The sequence below is a fragment of the Procambarus clarkii genome, chromosome 22 (assembly GCF_040958095.1).
Source record: "Procambarus clarkii isolate CNS0578487 chromosome 22, FALCON_Pclarkii_2.0, whole genome shotgun sequence".
Classification (NCBI taxonomy): Eukaryota; Metazoa; Arthropoda; class Malacostraca; order Decapoda; family Cambaridae; genus Procambarus; species Procambarus clarkii.
This window is the reverse complement of record NC_091171.1, coordinates 47,975,846-47,995,154: the sequence shown is the minus strand read 5'-3', so window position 1 is coordinate 47,995,154 and position 19,309 is coordinate 47,975,846. Positions and strand designations below refer to the sequence as shown.

The 19,309-nt window shown below is 45.6% G+C and overlaps 1 protein-coding gene across 3 annotated transcripts in view; it reads left to right on the top strand.

The window, feature by feature from the left end:
* LOC123759324 (uncharacterized) overlaps positions 1 to 19,309 on the top strand; it is a 60,258-nt gene that overhangs the window by 12,537 nt on the left and 28,412 nt on the right. Inside the window, exon 1 of one of the 3 annotated variants that reach the window (XM_045744224.2) lies at positions 6,060 to 6,696. The exons of the other annotated variants lie outside the window; for them this stretch is intronic. The gene's annotated coding sequence lies outside the window, so the exon portion shown is untranslated. Of the gene's footprint in view, positions 1 to 6,059; positions 6,697 to 19,309 lie in introns of those variants that run through there. 3 annotated transcript variants of the gene reach the window in all.

Below are 19,309 nucleotides of genomic sequence, written 5' to 3'. Positions count from 1 at the left end.
GACAAAAAAATTGAAGCCATAATTGTTCAATATAAATATTTTGTTCAAAGGTGACGCGTCTGTCACGAATCTTATGACGATTCTGCCAATTCTCCCGAACCTCGTATTATGTTATTGTTTTCTCTACGTAAATATTGCTGTCAGTTGTATAAGATTTGTGTATATAGATATATATACATTATATATATATAACATAGATAGCTGGGTAGTGTGTGTAAGGTTGTTTTGGTGGTGGATGTCACGTGAAATTAGCCGTGTGGGCGGTTGACAATATTTGGGAATGGCCAGGGCGATTGTTGGCAAATCAATTGCCTATAGTTTTATATTTATTTATTCCCATATTTGGTAGCCGTAATATTTCAAGGAATGTGAGACCGGTAATTACAACTCTTAGTTGATAATGTTGGAGTTTAGGGCTAACCTTTGTAAATAGAATGTTCACAATGTTCATGCGAACGTTAATTGGTGTTTGGGTAGACGGTTAGTCGACGATGAGCCTGCGGACCCCGTCCTGGGCAGTAGAGTGGCGGCTGCGGTCGAGTGCAGTTGTGTTTAAGCTAAGTTCTTGGTTTTTGTTATTTTAAGCCCATATAAATATTAATTTATCTGGATAGACGATTTTATTGTATTTATGGCTTACTCCATATTCTGGTGATAGTGCTCAGGTCTAAAATAATTACTTGCATTCTATAGTATTACATGCTGATAAATATTTCTGAATACTAATTATTTAATGGTTAAGTTGTCACCCTTAGCAAAATATATTGTTCTCTCGTTTTTATACAGTGATTAATTATACCCCTAGACACCTATTGGCATGGCAGATTTTTATTTGTTCTTTACACTGTGGGGAGAAGAACATTATTTAGTCTCAAGGGTCGTGACAGCGTCACAATAACGGGGCTGAAGATATGATGACCAAAGAACACATCAGAAGATGATAAACCGACGTTTCGGACCGTCTCGGGCCATTATCAAGTCTGATGGACCGAAACGTCTCCGTTTCTTCATCTCACGTGTGGGTTTGGTCATCATTATTGGTAGAAACAGTCAACCGGCCATGTTCACTTTCCTCGTTTCTCTCAAAATTCTCGCCTAATTTTTCTTTCGATCATTAATTGGAACTGAAGTGAACGATATGGAAGAAAATGCAGAATAGAACCAGTGAAGAGCAGGGGTGCCATAGGCACAATCAGAGAACACTGTATAAACATCAGAGGTCCGCGGCTGTTCAACGTCCTCCCAGCGAGTATAAGAAATATTGCCGGAACAACCGTGGACATCTTCAAGAGGAAACTAGATCATATTCTCCAAGGAGTGCCGGACCAACCGGGCTGTGGTGGGTATGTGGGCCTGCGGGCCGCTCCAAGCAACAGCCTGGTGGACCAAACTCTCACAAGTCAAGCCTGGCCTCGGGCCGGGCTTGGGGAGTAGAAGAACTCCCAGAACCCCATCAACCAGGTATCAATTGTAAAAGATTTGTAATAAAGATATTTGTTAAAGCTGCTTGGATGCATCTTGCAAAATCTTGCGCTGGTAATATTAATTACGAATGTTTTTATTATTATTTTCTACCACAGACGTGGCCACACATTTACAATGCTAACCAGAATATATAAATATATATAAATATATATATATATAAAGGTCAACAAACTGATCGAAACTGTGAACGCCAAGAAATCCGGACTCCACCTGCCAAAGATCATTGGGGAATATAAACCTGGATATGCGTATGGAAATGTCAAGACGCACAAGCCTGGAAACCCACTTCGGCCAATCATTAGCCAGATACCCACACCCACGTACAGACTGGCGAAGCGACTCAACGGCCTGCTGACTCCTTATGTTCCTTGCGCCTTCAGCCTGAAGTCTCCAAAGGAATTTGTGGACTTACTACGGGGCGCACGGGCCACAGGGATAAGAGCCTCGTTGGACGTAGAATCGCTGTTTACCAACGTACCTGTGGACGAGACAATCGGAATGATAGCCGACAGAGTGTATCGTGATCCAGCCTGTACTCCTCTTGACATGCCAGAAAGTATTCTGAGGAAACTACTCCAAGCTTGTACTAAAGAGGCACCCTTCTTGAGCCCGGATGGGCACATGTATAAGCAAGTAGATGGGGTCGCCATGGGTTCTCCCCTAGGTGTCCTGTTTGCAAACTTCTACATGGGTACCATCGAGCAAAAAGTCTTAGTCGACATGAACTTGAAACCGGCCATATACTGCAGGTATGTTGACGACATTTTTACACAGGTACCTGATGTCAGACATCTGCAGGAGCTGAAGGAGGCATTTGAGCAGAGTTCCGTGCTGCGTTTCACTTACGAGACGGAAAAGGATGGGAAGCTGCCTTTTCTAGATGTAACAGTCATGGAAAAGGGCGGAGGTTTCCACACTGCAGTCTACACAAAGGAAACAAACATAGGAATGTGCCTAAATGCCAACAGCGACTGCCCTGACAGGTACAAGAGGAGTGTTGTTAACGCATACGTCGACCGTGCTCTCAGCCACAGCTCAGAATGGAAGCAAGTCGACGAAGAACTCTGTAGGGTAAGGCAGGTCCTAGTCAATAACGGCTTCTCCAATGGTTTCATCGAAGACATCATAAGAAGGAAAGTGAAAAGCCATGCAACCTCCGAAGAGACAACTAACACAACACCTATACCCCCTATTAGACTATTTTACAAGAACTTCTTTTCCACAGCTCATAAAACAGAGGAAAGGGTCCTGAAAGATATTGTTAATAGAAATGTTATCCCTACAGACAAAAATCAGAGGATACAACTGACGATTTACTATAAAACCAGAAAAACGGCCAGCCTACTCATGAGAAACTCTCCAGACACAAAACAGAAAGCTTTAAAAGAGACTAACGTCGTCTATGCCTTCAAATGCCCACTTGGGGACTGTAAGCTCCAAAAAACCCAGTATATAGGCAAGACAACAACATCTCTTTCTAGGCGTTTAACGATGCATAAACAACAGGGCTCCATTAAGGAACATATAATCTCTTCCCATAACCAAACCATCGCCAGAGAAATCCTAGTAAACAACACAGAAATCATCGATAGATACAGCGATAGCAGGCGGCTTGACGTTTGCGAGGCACTACACATCAAGAAGTCAACACCAGCAATCAACAGCCAATTATTGCACAACTATATTCTACCCACCTCAAGACTCCGCTCCAATATAGAAGCATCAAGAAATATGGACCAATAGGCTTTCTACAAACACTTCTATTCAATACCCATTGTTTCTGTTCTGTCTTGTGTTGATACTTTTAATACCCTATTAATATCCCCTAGTGTTCTGTCTTGTGTTAATGCCACATCACCCTTCCCACCTCACTCAAATGTAGATATAAAATCAGGGAAACGCAAGTTCTAATCAGTTGTGTATTTGTGAAGTCTTTGAAAATGTAATAAGTTTTACGAAACGCGCCCGTGTCGCGTCAGACTAGAAATAAAAATGAATTTTGGAGAAGTGATTTTTGATTTACCTCCAACAGTGAAGCGTAATGTACGAAAGATTGAGAAAATTCGTGTTAGAATTATTAATCTTACTTTTTCGGTCATATTTAATAATATATGTCTACAGGAAAGACTGCTACCAAAATATACTAATATATATATATATATATATATATATATATATATATATATATATATATATATATATATATATATATATATTATATTATTCTGCCCTCCATGGACAGGGTTAGATTATTACATTTTTACTTTACTGATTATTTATTTATTATTTTATTATTTACATTACTTATTACATTATTTACTTTACTTTACTTGATTATATACATTACTGATTATTACTCCAATTACGGATTGTACTTTCTAATAATTTTTAAGATTATTGAGGTTATAGGTGAGTGCCGTTGGAGGTGAGTGCCGTTGGAGGTGAGTGCCGTTGGAGGTGAGTGCCGTTGGAGATGAGTGCCGTTGGAGGTGAGAGCCATTAGAGCTGTGGAAAAAAGTTTGCAATGTCCCCAAATCTATAAGCTACTATGAACTATGACCCGACCAGGGCTCAAACCTGAATTCCCCGGGTTCATCTCAAGGCATACAAAGTAACATAACCACTTAGGCAATCGCTGGTAAAGTGGTTAATGTGCTGTATACGCCAGAGAGGCGAGCGCTGGTAATGTAGGTTCGAACCCTGTTTTGGGTTATAGAGTACTTAGTGATAAGTATATATAACATATTTTAACAGCAGTTTTTCATGAAGACGCGAGTTATTGAATATGACAGAGAAGGTTAGTTTAGTGGCTCTAGCACAAATCTGTATATTTCTTATATTCTTCGCCTGAGAAGGTTTAAAATGAACTCTCTAAAAGTTCATTTTGCAGTTGTATAATGCTTGACGCTAAGAGATGCGCTGTGTTCAAATGATCACATGTTAGCTGAAGCACCGGCATTAAAGACTCCATTAAAAAGAACACACAATTTCCACACACAAACAGACCATCACTAAATATATCCTGACGAACAACACTGACATAAGCGACAGATACAACGACAGTAGGAGATCAGACATCACCGAAGCTCTACATATCGAGCAATCTCAACCAACGTTTAACGTTCGGCTCACAATCGGTCACATTCTACTTAAAACCTAAAAACTTGGTCCATGCGACACCTTACCCCGATTGATTGATTGATTGATGAAGATTAAGCCACCCAAGACGTGGCACGGGCATGAATAGCCCGTAAGTGGTACAAATTTTTTTTTCTAAGGTTGCATTTAACCATCAACTATTATCGCGGGGGAGGATACTGCTTCAGTCTTTATGAGGGTGTCCAGCTGCTGGACACCTTTGTTGACCAGGAGGGTGGCTGTGTTGATGGCTTCAGGGTGGCCACTGCATGATTCAGGAACTCTTAAAGCTCTTCTATGGTCATTGGTTGCTTCACATTCCAGAAGATAGTGAAGTAAACCTTACCCCGCGTCCTTCTTGCTTATATATTGGGTCGCTCCACCTAACTTATATCCTCTTTACGCTTGCCTTTGAAAATGTTGACAGACTCAACGAAACACACATCTTAGTGTGAGGCCAGGTGTGTATGAACAAGTTATGACATACGACTGCACACCTGCCTGTGGTGGCTGTGCGATGAGTTAATTATGTGTCAGTGTTGTCAGTCAGGTATTGATGTGCGTGCGGTTATTTGGTATGTGTACATTTATAAGTACATATGATTTGTGCGTATGAGTGTATACAGTGGCGTCTATTCACCTGTCAGCCGTCATATGTGGAACGTGGGTGAGTGACGAGTCATTATATTATTGAACGTTCAGTCCTTAGACCACATATGTTCATATGCGTGACTATGAACATATTTGCGTGCATGTAAATTTGCATTGTTTATGTGTTTGTATTCACTACCACCCCCCCCCCCCCCATCAGGATGGGTATGGGGTGCATAATAACTGAAGTAAACTAAACTGTGTATTCCTAAGTTTTGAGTTTGAATACATAGATGAGTATATTCCGGCGAGCGACGCAAACAAGCGTATGGTTGCTGTAATAGATATATGGTCTACCAGTAACAACTGATAACAGTATGATATATATGTTTATAACTTAGAAAGAAGTTAGCGTTGCTACCCCCGTGGCGTACTGGCTGGGGTCGGTTTGAATCATATCTACTGTGTTGATAATATGTTTCCTGCCTGCCATGTTGAACTGTTTGTCAGCACATGGTATTGTTCGTGTTTATGACCAGCGCGTGAAGTTTATATTATAAAAAGGAAAGAGACTGAGGGTTTACGAGGCGGGGCACATGTATAGGCCTACTAAAAATAAAATTAAAATCCTGGCCTATGAAGACGCTTGGTTAGAGAGTTGCCATGTTAAGGTTTTTTAATATTAATGAATATGGTATAATTGAGTATAGGGCGTGGTTTAGGGGCGGCATAGATCACCGAGACTTATGGGTTGTCTAAGATCGGTTTGTTGTGGAGTAATTCCCAGTACGCTAGACGGGTACACAGTGGTGCCGCCTCACCCCCACCACCGTAATTATTTACACTCATTCACCATGCTTTAGGCTCGTCCAGGCTAAGCTTGAATCTAAGCTACTCTTTACAGCCTTTGCACCAGGCAGAATAGTTCACAGGAACGTTACGTGTTGGTCAGAAGAGAGAGAGAATATAGAGGAGGGCGAGCGGTGGCAACCCGGCCTGGCCAACCGCCCTGGGCTCCTCGCCGCCACACTTGAAATTTCTGTCTTAGGGCAGTGTTGGCGACTCTTGGGGCGGGTGTGCACGCGTCTCCGTGGCTCCTTACACACACACACACGCCAGGATCCTACCCTCCACAGCCCCGTACACATCAACTCTTGTAGCTCCTGTGTGTGTGCTCGCTGAACCCGCTCGTTGAAGGCCGCCTGCAGTTTTGCAACTGCTCGAACATTTGTGCTTGAAAACTTATTTCGGACGTGTACCATTGAAGTCTTTGAGTTAAAGAGATAGCCAACACTTGGACTGTAGTTCAAAACTTGTGAATTTGAAACTTTGCGTCGCCCTGCGAGTGACTACACTGCTGCGCTACTTGTTCCTGAAGGAGCCAGCCGCGTACCTGGGCGTGGAGGTGCCGTCACCTGCAGGGCCAGTGACAGGCAGTCACGACCTGTCCCGGACACACGCCTCCTCCTCGACCTTCGTCTGGTGAGTCTGCCTGTCCCTCTCTGTCCCCGTGTCTGACTGTCGACATGACTGTCTACACTACGTGTGTGTGTGTGTGCATGTGTACACAATCCTACATGTGTGTGTGCATGTCTACACAATCCTACGTGTGTGTGTGCATGTCTACACAATCCTACGTGTGTGTGTGTGTGCATGTGTACACAATCCTACATGTGTGTGTGTGTGTGTGTGCATGTCTACACAATCCTACGTGTGTGTGTGTGTGTGCAGGTGTACACAATCCTACATGTGTGTGTGTGCAGGTGTACACAATCCTACATGTGTGTGTGTGTGTGCATGTGTACACAATCCTACATGTGTGTGTGTGTGTGTGTGCATGTGTACACAATCCTACATGTGTGTGAGTGTGTGCATGTGTACACAATCCTACATTGTGTGTGTGTGCATGTGTACACAATCCTACATGTGTGTGTATGTGCATGTGTACACAATCCTACATGTGTGTGTGCATGTCTACACAATCCTACATGTGTGTGTGTGTGCATGTCTACACAATCCTACATGTGTGTGTGTGTGCATGTCTACACAATCCTACATGTGTGTGTGTGCATGTCTACACAATCCTACATGTGTGTGTGTGTGTGCATGTCTACACAATCCTACATGTGTGTGAAATTGAAATTGAAATTGAAATAAGTTTATTGAGGTAAAATACACACAAAGGGATGAGGTAGCTCAAGCTATTCTCACCCCATTCAGTACAACGTGTTAATATATACATAGACACACATCACAAACAATAAACATATTACCAAACATTCTGAGAGGTAAAAATATACATTTCCTCCCTCACAAGTAGTATGTTATCAGACGTACACACAAATACTTTTATGACCTAGGTATACTGTATAGACAATTTGCAAGACACCTGCAGATAATTCAACAAAATATTACAATCTTGGTGCAAAATTCTTATATCTCTCAAGAATATCATCAACCTTTCCGTTGTGACACATCCAGGCTATTTGTTCAGGAACAGTCCTTATCTCAGTGTTTCTATATACATTAATCAACGGACAATCAAGAATATAATGGGCAAGGGTGTGAGACCTTAACATACCACATAGTTTACACTTCGTGTCATTACCATGAACATCTATCCCATATTCCCAGTAATATTTGTACCCAAGCCTGAGCCGCATGTACACAGAGTCACTCCAAGCATTTCTCCTTTTACCATAAGTGAAATGGGTGTTTTGACTCACATACATGTAGTGTTGCATGGTTTGACTACTCTCATACATTATCTCTCTCCTCTCCACTCCCGCCTGTGCCTGAATATTTCTGATTTTGCTTCTTATTTGTCTCATTGTGAATTCACATTCAATGTCAACTTGTGGTTTTGATGTGGCACGTTTGGCCAAGTCATCCGCCACCTCGTTGAGCACTATTCCAACATGAGATGGAATCCACATGAATTTCACACTATAACCTTTCAGCTGTATCTCAGTTATTCTTCTCTTACAGTCCTCCACTATAGACATGAACATGTGTGTGCATGTCTACACAATCCTACATGTGTGTGTGTGCATGTCTACACAATCCTACATGTGTGTGTGTGCATGTCTACACAATCCTACATGTGTGTGTGTGCATGTCTACACAATCCTACATGTGTGTGTGTGCATGTCTACACAATCCTACATGTGTGTGTGTGTGCATGTGTACACAATCCTACATGTGTGTGTGTGTGTGTGTGTGCATGTCTACACAATCCTGTGTGTGTGTGTGCATGTCTACACAATCCTACATGTATATGTGTGTGTGTCTACACAATCCTACATGTGTGTGTGTGCATGTCTACACAATCCTACATGTATATGTGTGTGTGTGCATGTCTACACAATCCTACATGTATATGTGTGTGTGTGTGTCTACACAATCCTACATGTGTGTGTGTGTGCATGTCTACACAATCCTACATGTGTGTGTGTACTCGCCTATTTGTGCTTGCGGGGGTTGAGCTTTGGCTCTTTGGTCCCACCTCTCAACTGTCAAACAACTGGTGTACAGATTCTTGAGCCTACTGAGCTCTCGTATCTACATTTGAAACTGTGTATGGAGTCAGCCTCCACCACATCACTGCCTAATGCATTCTACCTGTTAATTAACTACTGACACTGAAAAAATTCTTTCTAACGTCCCTGTGGCTCATGTGGGTACTCAGTTTCCACCTGTATCCCCTTGTTCGCGTACCACCAGTGTTGAATAGTTTATCCTTGTCTACCCGGTCGATTCTCCTAAGGATTTTGTAGTTTGTGATCATGTCTCCCCTTACTCTTCTGTCTTCCAGTGTCGTAAGGTGCATTTCTCGCAGCCTTTCCTCGTAACGCATGCTTCTTAGTTCTGGGACTAGTCTAGTGGCATACCTTTGAACTTTTTCCAGCTTCGTCTTGTGCTTGACAAGGTACAGGCTCCAAGCTGGGGCCGCATACTCCAGGATTGGTCTTACATATGTGGTATACAAGATTCTGAATGATTCCTTACACAGGTTTCTGAAGGCTGTTCTGATAGTCAGCCTGGCATATGCCGCAGACGTTATTCTTTTAATGTGGGTTTCAGGAGACACGTTTTGTGTGATATCAACTCCTAGATCTTTCTCTGTCCATTTCATTAAGTACTTCATCTCCTATTCTGTATCCTGTGTCTGGCCTCCTGTTTCCGCCGCCTAGTTTCATTAATTTGCATTTACTCGGGTTGAACTTCAACAGCCATTTGTTGGACCATTCACTCAGTTTGCCTAAGTCATCTTGTAGCCTCCTAGTATCATCCTGTTTCAATCCTCCTCATAATTTTTGCATCATCAGCAAATATTGAGAAACGAATTTATACCCTCTCGGAGATCATTTACATATATCAGAAACAGTATAGGTCCAAGGACTGACCCCTGCTGGACTCATTGTATCTGACATTAAAGGTGTCTACAGGCGGCGTCCACCACTTCTTAAAGTATAATTACCGTGTTGATCACCCGTACAGGGTTCGCACATTTCCTCTCATTTCTTATATTCATGTGTATGTCCAACTTTTAGATAAATCTTTATCGATTTTATCTCATTTTAAAGAAGTCCTAGTGTACTCGGTATTTTGTAAATAATGATCTTTGCCACTCTATTTCTCTTCTCTATTGTTGTGGAATTTAGTTATCCCCTGACTCTTCCTGTTGCATAGTCAACATAATTCAGGCATTATTATTGTTAAAAAATGGATTTTATTAAATTTAGTTTTGTCTCACAAAGTGAGGCTTCCAGGTCTGTGCTGCATATTCTAGTGTCGGCCTCACGTAGGGAATATAATTCCAGTACTCCGCCGCCACCAGAGGTACATAGGCCTATAAACATAATATCGGCAACATGTGGGAAGATATCAAACATTAGAACCTCGTGTAAAGACACAAATAAGGACTTCCAAGACAATCCCTACAGCCATTATTAAACATATAACTCAAAATAACAAAGTGTGTGACAACATATATTTACTCAGGTCACAAGAGTTCGTGTAAGTTAGTATGAGGAGGCACAACCCAGGGCTCTGAGGGCGGCCGTCACAGTAATCTTTAATGAGTTCAGAAGGGTTTGGAGGAGTGAGGCGGGGCGCCACGATGGTAAGGTGCGTCTGGGGGGTCCTGGGCCTCCCTCTGGCCACACCTGTCGCTCTTCAGTCAGCGCAAAACCTCATTGTAAGACAAACATTTCCTAATTATGTAAATCGTTCCCGTTGTTGCTAGATTGAACAAGTGTAATGTACAGTCGTAACAAGTTGATCACGATGCGTAAATTGCAATGCGTGCAAAACAGTGTACTCGCCGAGTTGTGCTTGCGGGGGTTGACCTTTGGCTCTTTGGTCCCTCCTTTCAACTGTCAATGAACTGGTGTACAGATTCCTGAGCCTACTGGGTTCTATCATATCTACATTTGAAACTGTGTATGGAATCGGTTTCTACCACATCACTGCCTAATACATTCCATCTGTTAACTACTCTGACACTGAGAAAGTTCTTTCTAACGTCCCTGTGGCTCATTTGGGTACTAAATTTCCACCTGTGTTCTCATACCACCTGTGTTAAACTGTTTATCTATCCTGTCAACTCTTGAGAATTTTGTAGGTAGTGATCATGTCTCCCCTTACCCTCCTGTCTTCCAGTGTCGTGAGGTGCATTTCTCGCAGCCTTTCCTCGTAACTTAAGCCTCTTGTTGACGTAAATCATGTGCCTCTTAGTTCTGGGACTAGTCTAGTGGCATACCTCTGAACTTTTTCAAGCTTCGTCTTGTGTTTGACAAGGTACGGGCTCCATGCTGGGGCCGCATACTCCAGGATTGGTCTTACATATGTGGTATACAAGGTTCTGAATGATTCCTTACACGGGTTCCTGAAGGCAGTTCTGATGTTAGCCAGCCTCGCATACGCCGCAGATGTTATTGGTTTGATGTGGGCTTCAGGAGACAGATTTGGCGTGATATCAACTCCTAGATCTTTCTCTGAGCGCATGCGTCAGGTTTATTCTCCAGCAGTAATCACCTGCTAGAAACGTCTCGGCTGCTTCCTTCACACTGGTTCAGCGCCCGGCTATAGAACAAAAGCAATGCTAAACAAAATGTTCTATTTTACTATTAGTGGAGTCCACTAATTTTCAGTTCAATAAAAAAACACTAGTGGCCTATGCCTACAGTATTCATAACAATTTAGTTTTGTAAAATTATGCAAATTTTCTACTTGTGTTGAGAAAATGTTTCGGTAAATTACATGAAATTTATCTGTGATGTATTATCTAACAGAACTTAGTAGAGTTTAAACTAAATTTATGACAAAACATACCGGGTTTACGCCTAATTATGCAAATTTATGCTGGAGTGTGAGGCGGAGTTAAAACACAAGCTTAGCGCAGGTAGCGCAGTTCCATACGCGCGTGGGCTGACAGTCACAGGGGTTTGAATATTCCACAGATGTGGTTTATGGTGTGGAGGTGTATCCGTTACCAGCGGCCGAGTAGCTCTTGGGACGTGTTGGCGGGAGACCCCAGGGTCTTTGGGGGCGAGGGTTGGCCGGTGGGGCCGCAACCTGGCCTCTTACAATGAACGTCGCTTTTCGCTCGTATGCGTTACCCAAGGCCAATTTTTTTTTTTAATACATTAGATATATCTGCATTTATGCAGCTGCCCTAGACTATATGAAGGGAAGTACAGTGTGTCAAAAAGCTAGCTACGTGGTGCTAAAAAGTCCCTATCTCGCAGGATGGTTAGTCATGCAGGCCAAAAATTGTCGTACTAGAAAATGAAAGCGGCTCGCGAAAGTGACGTACTGTCCCGTTTTCTGTTTTAGGTCTTCTGGTAGGTTAGGAGAGGACACTTTAAATTGATCGTTTTCTTTACGTTGAAAACGATCAATTGACAAATCCAACTGACAAATGACAAATTCATTTGGCAACTGACAAATTCCCAGTTATCTATTTACAGCTAGGTGAACAGGGGCATCAGGGTGAAAGAAACTGCCCATTTGTTTCTGCCTCCACCCGTGATCGAACTCTGAACTTTAGGACTACGAATCCCGAGCGCTGTCCACTCAGCTGTCAGGCCCTGGCTATGTGTAGTATACATCAGTATGTTATGAGATGTTTCAGGATGGCTTTTGTGTTGTTCGGTGTATGTTAGTGTTTGTGGCTCGCCTAGTATCCCCCCCCCTCCCCCCACCACACACGTGAGTGTCAGGCCCTCCCTCGCTCCCCCTACGGTCCTCCCCACCTGTTGTATGTTGTGAATAACCTTTACTATTTTAATGCGTATCTTTTTTCCCCTTAAGTGTTCATATTTGACGCGTCACGCATAAATTGTTTACCTTTTTTCTCTTCCCGTTTTCCTCTTTTTCTTTGTTTTTTCTTCTCATTTTTTCTGTTTTCTTTTCTATCTTTCCCTTCCTCTCTCCACGGGTGTTGGAAAATAATGTGTCAGCTGTGGATCCGTGTCCATAACTCCTGGTGGGGGAGGTTGTTAATGTGAGTGACTACTCCACGGTCTCCCCCAACACTGCCTTACACAGAGTAAGCTGCCACCACAATGCTCTGTACCTCATCTTCCTAACAAAGACGAGTGTGAGGGGGGGGTGGAGGAAGGTGTTTGAGCGAGACAGAGAGAAGAGAAGAGAAGAGAAGAGAAGAGAAGAGGTGTTGAGTAAAGTCAAGGGGAAGACACCGGAGACTGTGACTAGTTTAGCGAATGTGGTGTGTGGTTGGTGTGTGGTGGGGGGTTGTGTTGAGACAAGGAATGGGTGGGTAACCCACGCTGGGTCACTGGTGTTCCTCCCTGGTGGGATACACTGTCTTAAGTGTTAGTCAAGGGGGTGGGGGTGTATCTCTTGTCTGTCTGTGGGCACGCCTGGATGAGAGGAGAGTGCGGCGGGCTCACGAGGGCGCCTCTCCCACTAGGCTTAGTTGCTGAGGCGAGATGCATGATCACCACGTACAAAGTATTCTGGAAAATTGAAATAGGAGAGACGCGGGCAACGTTACAGTATGCTAGGACTTCTTAAGTATCAGAGTTACACACAAAATGGAGTGAAGGGAACCTGTACACTTTCATAATCTACTGAAGGATGAGGCTCGGAGCCAAGAGCTGAAACACAATCCCCAAAGCTTTGCGAGCAGGCAAATTTGTTAGTTAAAACTTATTCGGAGATTTGTGTGTCTTTCAGTGTAGCTTCAGTGTACATCACAATATATGTTTACATATATGACTACTTTCAATATGACAATTCACCCTCGGTCACCTTTATACCCGAGGCAACTTACACCCAAAAAACAAACACACACACACACACACACACACACACACACACACACACACACACACACACACACACACACACACACACACACATATATATATATATATATATATATATATATATAATACACACACATGGCGCCTGATAACTTACCCGGTTCAAATACTTAAATCCAGATCTAAATCTCAACATTACTATATGAATTTTATTGGTATGTCTCTACTGATGATATTAGTGTAGTTTTATTGTCAGTACTTGTTGACGAAATGTTTACACAAGATTCCCGTACTGGGCGTAAAGTTGGTGTGTGATGATGCGCCTTGACCACTACCTGACAGTGTGTGAACATCTAAGATTCATTAGAAATTTGTAGAATAATGAACCACACATTGTTGGAGTTAGGAAAACACTATTTGTCAAATATAGATACTATTCTTAAAAGATAACCCCCCATTTTGCACCCGCAAGATAACGTAAGATGTTAAGGGCTGACGAATGTTAATCTTCCTGTTTGATAAGCTGTTCACTTGAGACAGTTAAGCAAGTCCCAGCTGTGTCTGGGTACAAGTGACAGTATGAACAATACAGCGGGTTTTCTTCCTATTGGGGAGTGTTGTACATGCTGCTATGCGGTGTGTCCACTCACAGGATGGGTGGCGCTGCCCAATAAGCTATCCCCTCGGGGCAAAATTTAAAAAAATTTACATGGAACTCCTCCCTCTTGGGGCGTCCCAGTGGGATACCCAAGTCATGAGAGCTTATATGGTATGTTGGTAGCTGTGCTCCCTGCTGGCAGGCGCGGTACCCCACCATACCGCGAAGCAATCATGCCGCTAATGGAGTTTTGGCAGGAAAGTGGGTTTATGGGTTGGGTGATTTGTGTGGCGAGGTTAGGGTTGGGTTGTGTTGGGGCATGTTAGTAAGTGTGAGAGTTGGGTAATCTCTCTCTCTGAGTGTCAGACTGGGAGTCTGGCACGGTACAGCTGTTAGCCTTGTGGCCCCGTGTGTGTTGGTGTTAGGAGGTGGGTGGCCCCGTGTGTGTTGGTGTTAGGAGGTGGGTGGCCCCGTGTGTGTTGGTGTTAGGAGGTGGGTGGCCCCGTGTGTGTTGGTGTTAGGAGGTGGGTGGCCCCGTGTGTGTTGGTGTTAGGAGGTGGGTGGCCCCGTGTGTGTTGGTGTTAGGAGGTGGGTGGCCCCGTGTGTGTTGGTGTTAGGAGGTGGGTGGCCCCGTGTGTGTTGGTGTTAGGAGGTGGGTGGCCCCTGGTGTACTGAGCGTCTGCCTTATATGGCTCTGATAACACGCAAGCTTCCAGACCCCCGGCAACACAACTCTCCACCAGCGTCCTCCCTACCACCAACGACCCCCTCCACTCCACCAGTGACACAAGGACCAACTCTTAAAGAGACCTTTGTATGTGCTCCCACTCCCACCAACGACTACGATTTTCTTTATTATGCACCCCATACCCATCCCGTGGGTGACAAGCATTTTTAGCCAAACCTGCTTTAAGCAGCGATCAAACGAGGCTGCCGACTTAGTATCACCATATATAGAATGGCCGTTGACCCACTCCACACCTTAAGTGGGTCGGTGGGCCGGTCACTCTTACCCTTCCTCCCTCGTCATGCCCGCCCCGTCACCCTCCTCTAACCTTCACCCTGGAATTTATTTTAAAGTATGTGAGAGATCACTGATCACACGGCCCTTAATGGAGGCAAGTTGCACCCTAGCTTACCTGCCGTGTTGTCTCAGGGTGACGTAAGACAAACTGCGGGTTGATAACTACCACCAGGGCTGGTGGTGGTTGTTGTTCTTGTCTACCGTCAACTACCTTACCTTTAGTACTCACCTAATTGTGCTTGCGGGGGTTGGGCTCTGGCTCTTTGGTCCCGCTTTAGTGGTTTCATGAATTTGTTTTCTGTACTTCAAAAGTACAGCATAACTGGTATTTGTGTTAATTGATTAATGTTGGTCTATTGTATTTGTAGTGATTAGCGCTGTTAGCTCAACATTCCTTGTGAAAAGTCTTTACTCCTGCGACTTGGTCTCTTACCAGGCCTCCTGGACGAGAGCCTGATCAATCAAACTGTTAGTGCCCACAGTCCGACATAGGCACCATAGCCCGGTTGATGAAGACGATTACCAATATCTTGAAGAGTGTTAAGGTCTGTTAATAGTTGTCCCCCCTAGACTTTGATTTAGGTGGAGGGTGTTGATATGCCTGAACCCTTTGTGTATTGTACCTGCTCTGTTGTGTGTACCCAAGCCCAGAGGGTGGAGATGGTGGCAGTGTTGGGAGGGCAGGCAGGTGGTGGTGGCTGTGGAGGGCAGGCAGGTGGTGAAGGGTGGGGCTGGAGGCCAGGGTCCACCCTCATTACCATACCAGCGCGTGTCCGCCCTGGTCAACACGTGGCCAAGCTTCCTAACCCGTCACTTGCTGCCCTGTATGGCATTATCCCACCAAACAATAATAACCGTGAAAATAACATTTCATTCACTCGCCACCATCGGAGCCTCGAACTCACTCACGACCACCAAAGTGGTGGGGGCAAGTAATTTCCTCGTTTGTGGCTTGCAAGTGACATGACTGGCACGCGACCCTCCTGGTGTGCCTGACTCAAGTGGCACCCCAGGAGAGGTTGACAGTCTGTTGGATACCAGGGGCGTGTCTCTGGGGTCCCTCTCTTGTTGTGGACATTCGTAGTCAGATCGGTAGAGCTCCTGTCTTCTCCACTCCGGTAGTCGGCAGTTCGAGGTTTCGGTGATGCAAGTGAATGCATAATATATATATATTTATTTTATATCGTTGTCAAAGGGATATAAATCTCTGACCCTGACCAAAGGCTGGCCCTTCTTTTATTCAGCTTCAGTAGCCCCTTTGCCCCTTGGCCTTAACGTATTGCTGACTAAAGGGAAGTGGCATAGGCCCCCCCCCTCTCCCTTTTCCTTAGGCATAGGGGAGCCCCCCTTGGTGTGGAGGGAAACTCCAGGCTTTAAAGAGTGTGTGACGGAAAATTACATTGAAATGGTGCACAAAGGTCCCGGATGTGGCTAGGCTTGTTACCCTCCAGGTCGAGGCTAGGGGGGGGGGGGAGACGGAGAGGGGGGAGAGATAAAGAGCGAAGTGTTCAATATTTGCCTCTGTTACTGTATAATAGTCGGTGAGAGTTGAGTATTAATGAGTGTGGGTACATTGTTGAGGCGTAGAGAGCGCGGGGTACACGCAGCACGGGGAGTTATGAATGACTTCCTCTCTTATTCATGTCCCAGGGGGGGGGGGAGGTATGTATGTGTATATATACGTATCGATTTGTATACTTATTACCGATACTTTGTGATGAGTTGTTTGTTTTCCATAGAGAATAAAGTTGTTTCAGTTGTAGGTCAAAAGTACATTTTTTGCCAATATTTGGATTGGATGAACTTGATGTGTGTGTGAAGATGGAGTGGTAGGGAAGCCTGGTGCTGTGGCAGGGGTGTCGTACTTGGGTCCCTTCCATCCGGCTCTCACCGTCCTCTCTTGTTAGTCACCAAGAATGGCCACGAGTGATGTCAGTTATCACATTATCGTTATATATCAATGAGAAAATCCGCAGGAGCCGTGATGAAGATTCGAACCAATCATTAGGATCGATTCCTCATCACGGCTTCTGTGGATTTTTTCACTTCCCCGTAATGTTCACACAGGAATGACGCCGCCAGGATTGGTGTTCATAGAGGTATAAAGCCGGACACATTTGGGGTGGTGGCAGGGGAGGGGGACCTGACGTTTAATTTAAATTTATTAAATTATATATAGGAAAGCTGAGAGAGAACTGATTCAGGACATTGCAGGTGAGAATATGTACAGCGCGTGCTGGCGTGAGCGGAGACAGTAAGGTGCCACCTGATGCCTCCACCGCCTTCCTGTCGTAACTTGAGAGGAGGAGGTCGAGTAGACGGGGGGGGGGGTTGGACTAGGGGGAGGTTTGGTGGGGTGATGTGAGGTGAGGCTGTGAGGGATGAGTTGTGGGGTGGAGGGTGGAGGAAGACCACGTAAGAATAGTGAGACACCTCGCTCTTTGTGTTCCAAGGTTCGTATCACATCTTCAGCAAGACGATACGCCTATTAATTATTGTCTTGTAAATTATCACTGGGATTATTGTTCTATCACTGTTGTGTGATGTAAATGTAGAAACATTATCCGAAACATTGTTCTTGACTCCTGCTGAATGACAGATACCGAGGAGACAATCCACCAGCTTAGCGGTGGTTCATGATAGATCCTTCACTGAACGAGTTTGATCTTGACCAATGAGTGAGGCTGGTGATAGTGACTCAAGGTGACCAGGATTCGTGCTGGCCTGGATATATATATCCTGGACTCTGTCTAGGGTGTTGCCAGGTGGCCGTGCACAGCTCCTGCAGAGTACCTTACTTGCTCCCTCACACCTCACACACTCCTGTTTTTTTTTCACAGCTTGTATCTCAATTTAGCGCTGGGGGCGTGTGCAGAATACATGTGCCTACCTACCTATGCCTACGGGAGCGGGGTCTAGCTCTACCCAGACCCCCGTACCTAATTTTGTTGTAATCTCTGAAATTTGAGTAAGTAAAATGAGAGAACCTGAACCATTATTTCAGGTTACAGTATTAGGAGGCGGCGTCAACCGGAGCTCTGGCAGCTGTAACCAGACCCCGTGATGAGTGGTGTGGGGGGGCCGGGGGGGCCCCCGTGATGAGTGGTGTGGGGCCGGGGGGCCCCCGTGATGAGTGGTGTGGGGCCGGGGGGCCCCCGTAATGAGTGGTGTGGGGCCGGGGGGCCCCCGTGATGAGTGGTGTGGGGCCGGGAGGCCCCCGTGATGAGTGGTGTGGGGCCGGGGGCCCCCGTGATGAGTGGTGTGGGGCCGGGGGGCCCCCGTGATGAGTGGTGTGGGGCCGGGGGGCCCCCGTGATGAGTGGTGTGGGGCCGGGGGGCCCCCGTGATGAGTGGTGTGGGGCCGGGGGGCCCCCGTGATCAGCAGTGTGGGGCCGGGGGGGCCTCCGTGATCAGCGGTGTGGGGCCGGGGCCTCCGTGATCAGCGGTGTGGGGCCGGGGCCTCCGTGATCAGCGGTGTGGGGCCGGGGCCTCCGTGATCAGCGGTGTGGGGCCGGGGGGCCCCCGTGATCAGCGGTGTGGGGCCGGGGCCTCCGTGATCAGCGGTGTGGGGCCGGGGCCTCCGTGATCAGCGGTGTGGGGCCGGGGGGCCCCCGTGATCAGCGGTGTGGGGCCGGGGGGCCCCCGTGATCAGCAGTGTGGGGCCGGGGGGCCCCCGTGATCAGCGGTGTGGGGCCGGGGGGCCCCCGTGATCAGCAGTGTGGGGGCCCCTGGTGTCGGGTTGTGTGGTGGTGGCGCGCCGTCTGGTCCACCACTGGCGCTCCTCGTCACTATTGTGTTTCCTCGCTGGTCCCGGGAAGACTCAGGGAAATGTATATAGTTTCATGGTCAAGACCGGCCTCGCTCCGCCATGTTTGTGTGTGTACTGACCTCAACAGGTGTGCCTGCGGGTGTTGAGCTTCAGCTCACAGTCTCGGCTGGAGTGGGTACATCTGTCCTTGAACCGACAGATGTACTGGTTCCTAAACGCGCAGTTTTATATTTACATTTAAGTCGTTGTATGAAAGCGCTCAGATAGTTCACCTTTTTCGTCATTCCATTTATATGCGTATTCGTGTGTGTGTCATTTAAAATAATGTCCATGTCGTCCCTCTCAAACTCCTTACAAGTATTTTGCATGTGGTAATCATTTCTCCAAGTAATGTGAGGTTTATCTCTTCTA